At 45.5% G+C, this 6,000-nt stretch overlaps 1 long non-coding RNA gene across 3 annotated transcripts; it reads left to right on the plus strand.

Moving 5' to 3' along the window:
- Nucleotides 1-2,352: 2,352 nt before the first annotated feature.
- On the plus strand, nucleotides 2,353-5,792 carry LOC112939098 (uncharacterized). 3 transcript variants are annotated; one of them, XR_003242619.2, is made up of 3 exons: nucleotides 2,353-4,144; nucleotides 4,265-4,332; nucleotides 4,785-5,792. It is a non-coding gene; the product is annotated as an uncharacterized lncRNA (long non-coding RNA). The 3 variants fall into 3 exon arrangements; XR_010741733.1 differs by having other exon boundaries at nucleotides 2,353-4,332; XR_010741734.1 differs by lacking the exon at nucleotides 4,265-4,332.
- The last annotated feature ends 208 nt before the right edge of the window (nucleotides 5,793-6,000 follow it).

Here is a 6,000-nt window from a genome sequence, read left to right on the forward strand (position 1 = left end):
GTATGTACAGTACATAAATAGGGGCAATAGAGGGGTAATAAGTCTACTGCACGATCGATCGCTAGTCCAACGTCCCGCGCGATCACACGATCCTACAACCCCATGTGCGGATGCGTGTTTGTTGGACTTCAGTTTGGACATTCCTATTTAACAACCCATATATTAGCCTATTTTTATTTCTCAGGCATTTTCTTAGCCCACATTTGTTTTCTTCAATGAACACTATCTTGTGGTTTAGAAAAAAAATTGTCTGCAAAGCCTTATTTTGTTTTCCCGGCCATTTTTTTTGAAACAACCCGCATAAGATAGTATGATGTTTCTATTGATAAAGAAGGAATAAAATACAAGCCTATAGTCCTGGGAGACTATAGTCAGGAAAAAGAAAATAAACAACCACACCACGCTTATACGTCTGATCCTATTGTTTAAAACAAAACAAGCACACAACACTCTCAAAGGAATATGACTTCTAAACGACGTCTCCAAGAAGGAAAACGACGCCAAAAGCGCCGCCGCCGTTCGTCCTAGGTAACCAGGACAAGGTTTTCACCTGAAGAACCCACTGGGAAAATAGAAAACACGGCAACACCCCAAGGGGAAAACGGCGCCCGCAGGCGTCGCCGTTGCCGGCCCGAAGGCTAGGCTTTCGCCCGTTGTTCTACTCTCCCGCGTTAAAAAGTGCATGCCAGTTCAGCAGAACCACCATCTAATCCCCTTCGACGCGCAGCCACCGCGCCGACGCCTCGCCGCCGGCTAGCCATCGAAGAAGAGTCCTAACCTTCACCGCGCTTCACATCCATCCACGTGGTTGGGTTGGAGAGGGAGAGGGTGAGAGAGAAGAATGGATCCCCTCTCCCCCGCACTCGCTCGTCCACTGTGGCCATCTTTCGGCGGCAAGCCGCCACCGTAAGAGGGCAGACGCCTGGAAGGAAGCTTGCCACAGGCTTGAACACCCACCCTCACAGCATGACCGTCGTTGCCGCCTCGACCAGACCGCCCGTGTCAACGGGTGCTTGGTCGCATCGCCGTCGCCTCCATCTTCCTCACCGCAGCCATCGCCTCACCGTCACCACCGCCGACGGCCTTCACCACCGCCGATCCGTCGCGCCGTGCAGCCGTCCCCTGTCGGGAGCTGTGCCACGTCGCCCTCCGCCGTTGTCGGCCGAGCCTTCGCTGCGGTCGCCACCGCGGCCTCCACGCACGCCGGCCTCCGCAGCCTCCAGTCGCATCGCCGTTCGCGGCCTCCGCACACGTCAGCCTCCAGCCGCGTCTCCCCGCGCCATCCTCCACCGCCTCCGCCACCGTGGCCTCGCCGTCGCCACCGCGTCCTCGGCACGCGTCGGCCTCCTTTGCCGGCGGCCGCCAGCCGCCAGCCGCCGCCGCCGGCCAGATCCGGCGTGGATCCGCCGGATCCAACCGCGGGGAGGCCGGATCCGGCCGCGGCGGCGTCGGATCCACCGTCTCCACGCCGCGTCGTCAGCCTTGCACCGCGCGCCGGCCCGCCATCCACGCGTGGAGATGGGGCGCCGTCGGGGGTTGGCCTCGCCGCCGCCATCCTGGCTGGCCACGCGGTTCTCCGGCGGCGCGCTCCGGCGGCGGCGAGGGGAGGGAGAGGAGGAGAGAGTGGCGACGGAGGCGCTAGGGTTTCCCCCCGATTCGCCCACGCGTGGGCGACGCGGGGGCGAGCACAAGACTTTTTCCCGGCCATTCAAAATTCACATTTTCGGCATAAATAGTACTGTTGTTTTGCCCAGAAAATATATATAGAGAGAGACTTTATACATTCAAACTTTATATATAGAAACTTTATAGATGGAAACTTTACATAGGAATATCTTCGTACCAAAATTTATGCAGATAAAATTAAAACAAATAAAAATAAAACATCCAGATGGACCTGGGGCAAACCACATGCATGGCATGCCTGCTCGATGGGCCTTCCGTGGAAAACATGCAAGCAAAAAGAGAAAACACTAACTAGAAAAAATAAGTGAGAGCCTGTGATTAATCAAATTGTTGCTCGTATTTGCCAAAAAGAGAAACTAAACAATCCCGTATGTAGTTTGTTGTGCCAAAAAAGGAACTTTAAATCTAATCTTGCGTGGTGAGCACGAGCGATTCGCTCATTAGCTTTTTTTGACAATAAGGTGGTCAAGATTTTATATTTTCTCCTAAAACTAGGGTGGCTTGGTTCTACGAATCTTTTACCCATAATTCACCAACTCACTCTTACACCTACATTACTCATTCATCAAATCCGACGGACGAAAATCATCCGGCCAAATCAAATGATCGCTGCGGCGTAGGGATAACCCGGGCGAAGGAATCGCGTGATCTTTTCCCTTTCCTTCCGTGCGGACGCGATCTTTCCTTCCACGCCAATCTGCGCGATCTCCTCCCCTTTCCATTTCCCTTCACCTACCAATCTGCGCTCATCCGCGCGCCCAGCACTCCCTGCCGTGCGCCATCGACGTTCCTCCAAACAGTGAAGATCACATCCCCTTCTCCACCATCAGGCGCCGTCGCATTCTCCGCCACGAAGATCATCGTCGTCTCAAGCGCCGTTGTTGATCCCCTGCCGCCAGAGCGCAGCAGCGACGACGACGGCAACAGTAGCCAACCAGTGCAGGGGGAGACGGCACTGCGTGATCCTCGTCCTGCTACAGATATATTGCAGTGTTTTTTTTTCAGTTTCTTAAGATCTCTTGTTCAACAAATTCTAATTCATAAAAGTTAACAAGTTTTTTAGCTGATCAACCGTTGCTTTCTGACTCTTTGTTTCTTTGAACACTGATGTTTTGATTCCTCTCTTGGAGTTCATGGAGATAAACGGGCAGGTAAGGTATTGGATCAGCCATGGTCAGGAGGTAATGGAGATCCTGCGAGCTGATTCGAAGTCTATTTCTTATCGATTGGAGTGTCGACTTCAGCTCCTGAATGAACCTGATCTTTCTGCAGCAGTCCATGAGGTAACTCCTGTTTTCTTCCAGGTTTATTAGGGATGCAGGAGTGCAGCACGACGAGAAGGACCGCTGCATACGAGATGCTCGTGACAATGCCTCACAGCAAGATGATACTCATAACTTTCTCTGACTTTTCTTCTTTTGATATATTGCTGGGAGATAAAGGAAACTTTTAATGTTAGACATACGCTGCCACTGTTGAAGTGAAATGATACCATCCGTCGTACATATATGGGATTTCTAATGTTCGTTTCCTATGTAAGCAAAGGAGTGAACAAAAAGCTGGTGTATGATTACTCTACCAATACCTGATCTAGACAGATAGCACTATATGTAAGCAGAGATGCATGCTCTGATGCAGTTGATTTTTTATATTTATAATGTGGCAATTAAGGTTTTGCCACTCGATGTCTATGATATGTGGTCTCTCTTGTGTCTATGACATATGGGTCCAGTGACAAATCATTTAATCTGGTGATAGGTGATAGGGATTTCATGACTCTAGAGGATCGGCAATGGTTGTAAGCATTGGCAGATTTGATTCACCGAGAAGTTTTTCCTCAGTGACACTGTTGTCCACAAGGTTGGTAGGTTCCTCTTCTTGCTTTCCTCATTGATGTATGATTCCATTTAGTATGCTATACAATAAAACACTGAACCATGTTATCTGAATAGCCAGGTGCAGTTTGTATTGCAAAGAGTAGGCTGTAAATTCACTGAATCATGTGTCTCATATTTTACCGGTTTATATTTACTGATAGGATGATTCTATTTCTCGTTACTGGTTTTCTCAACAAACAAAAGTTTTACATGAAGTATTGTTACTTTCACATAAAATAGTTTATTACTGATGGGAGGGTTTTATTCTTAGTTTCTCGTTTTGAGAAGACAGCAAGTTCTCAGCTTTTTTTTCTGAAGTTCTGACGGATGGCATAGTTAGTACTATGGCATTGCAATGGGATAATTGAAGCACTGCAATAAGCTGGTAATAGTTTTTTTTCCCATCTTTGCAAGAGGAGGCAACCTATAGGGATGGTGGGATATTTGTACTTATCTTTTAGCCTTAATATGGACCTGAGTTCTTACTGCAGGGAGTGCAACAATTCCATGTAACCAAAAGTATGAATTGGACACAGTACAGTTCAAGAACAGGTTCTTCTCTACGAAAATAAATTGGCAAGGTAAGGATACATAGGATGCAACAGCACAGTTTGTTGTAGTCAATTTGTAAGCTTCTTGTAGCACCACAAATGATATTTTAGTTGTTTAAAGAGGATAATTGCAATCTTTTTTATGCTTAGGCTACCTTAGAGTTGAAAAAATCTAGGATTGCAAGAGCATTGCAAGGGAGAACTTCTGAAAAGGAACTGTGAGTACAAAGAAGAGCTCACAACAAGTATAGAGTTCTTGCATTGCATTAACATATGATTTTTTTTAAAAAAATATTTAGTATAATGTCATTATTGTTTTTCCTAGCAACTAAAGTCTGCGATTCAGAGAACAATACTAATACTATTATGCACATACTTCTATCGTCTTTTGGTTGGTTGAAGGATGAATAATACCAAATATCTTCTTTTGGTTGAAGGATGAATTATATCAAATATTGCCGTAATGTTAGTACGGGTATATTACTAGTAGGATGTTGATGGGTCGATTTGGATCCCACCTAACGATTATGTTCGTACTCGGTTATGGATATTGGATACGAATTTGCATTAGAAACTAGGACGTGCACACTTTTAGACATTAGTATGGTATTCCGTTGGAATTTCTAGAATTTTCATTTGGGAAACCATCCCCTCTGGACGTCCGATGCAGACACAGGAGCTCCTCTACCTTTGGGCACGACACTCCAATGTGGTTGGCGGACATGATGTGTAACGAGGCCAGAATAGACGTGGGGAGCATCTAAAAATTTTGCCGTAAGTTTTTTTATGAAAAACTTTCAAATATAGTGTAGTATAACTGAAAGAGTAATTACATTGTAATAACAATGCAATTACACTATAACTGCATCGTAACTACACTGTTTTTACGATATAATTTGTATAAAACTTCTATTCAACTATGGTTTGGTTGGATAGCACCGAGATCTTAAGCGTGATATGCGTGAAAATTTATTTCTAGCAATTTTTTTCTTCATGCGTAAATCTAGAGGTGATCCGATGGTCACAAATGTGCAAGTTTTTGGAGCAAAAAACTTGGAGAAGTTATCTAGCAATTCTGTAGACATGGGGTGACAAGACAAAAGCGAGAGGAGGACCGGACCGGGATAGAGAGGCTAGAGGCTTCGAGTGCACCCATGACTGAGGGTGTTTTTGAGACAAGAGAAAAATGGAAATTGAGAATATAAGCAAAACGGGTGTGCTTGAGAGAATGAAAAATGAAGATTAAAAAGTTACGCAAAACGAGATAAACCGTTAGCATATAATTAGTGAAAAAAAATGTACCATTTAGCAATTCAAAAAATGTGTGCGCGAAGGACGATGTATTTTTTCTTCCAATGTTTTAGGATAGAATACAACCTTAGACATCAGAATGGGAAGCCTAGTTCCCGTGGATCCGACCAATTGAGTAGAGGAAAAAAGTGAATCCGGTCACAATAGTAGAGTAAGAAAGTGAACCGTGGGCTATTCACTTGTGAACGCGTAGAACATTTTATTGTTTTGTTCTATCTCGTGGCACTTTATATTATACAGGTGTGTTATCCCGTTGATCAAATGGTACACATGATAAGTTACATGTACCACGGTTCTTTTATCTTGCATATAGTGGTTTTTGTATATTATAATTATTTGATATCGAGTTTCTTCCAATTCTCTAGCATTTAGTTTTATCATCGGATTTGTTCTCTTCGCACCACTACATGCATTGTACTCCTGATGACGGTTGATGCTGCGTATAGTATAGTTTGTCGTACCGTAATTTCTTCGAACTCGCGCCTCCCTGAGCAGAAAAACTGAAATCATGCACGCACATGTTGGAAGTTTGTCAGCACCTGTGGCGTCGGCCACACGTATACCGCACGGCGTGA

Source organism: Oryza sativa, chromosome 5 (genome assembly GCF_034140825.1).
Source record: "Oryza sativa Japonica Group chromosome 5, ASM3414082v1".
Taxonomy (NCBI): Eukaryota; Viridiplantae; Streptophyta; class Magnoliopsida; order Poales; family Poaceae; genus Oryza; species Oryza sativa.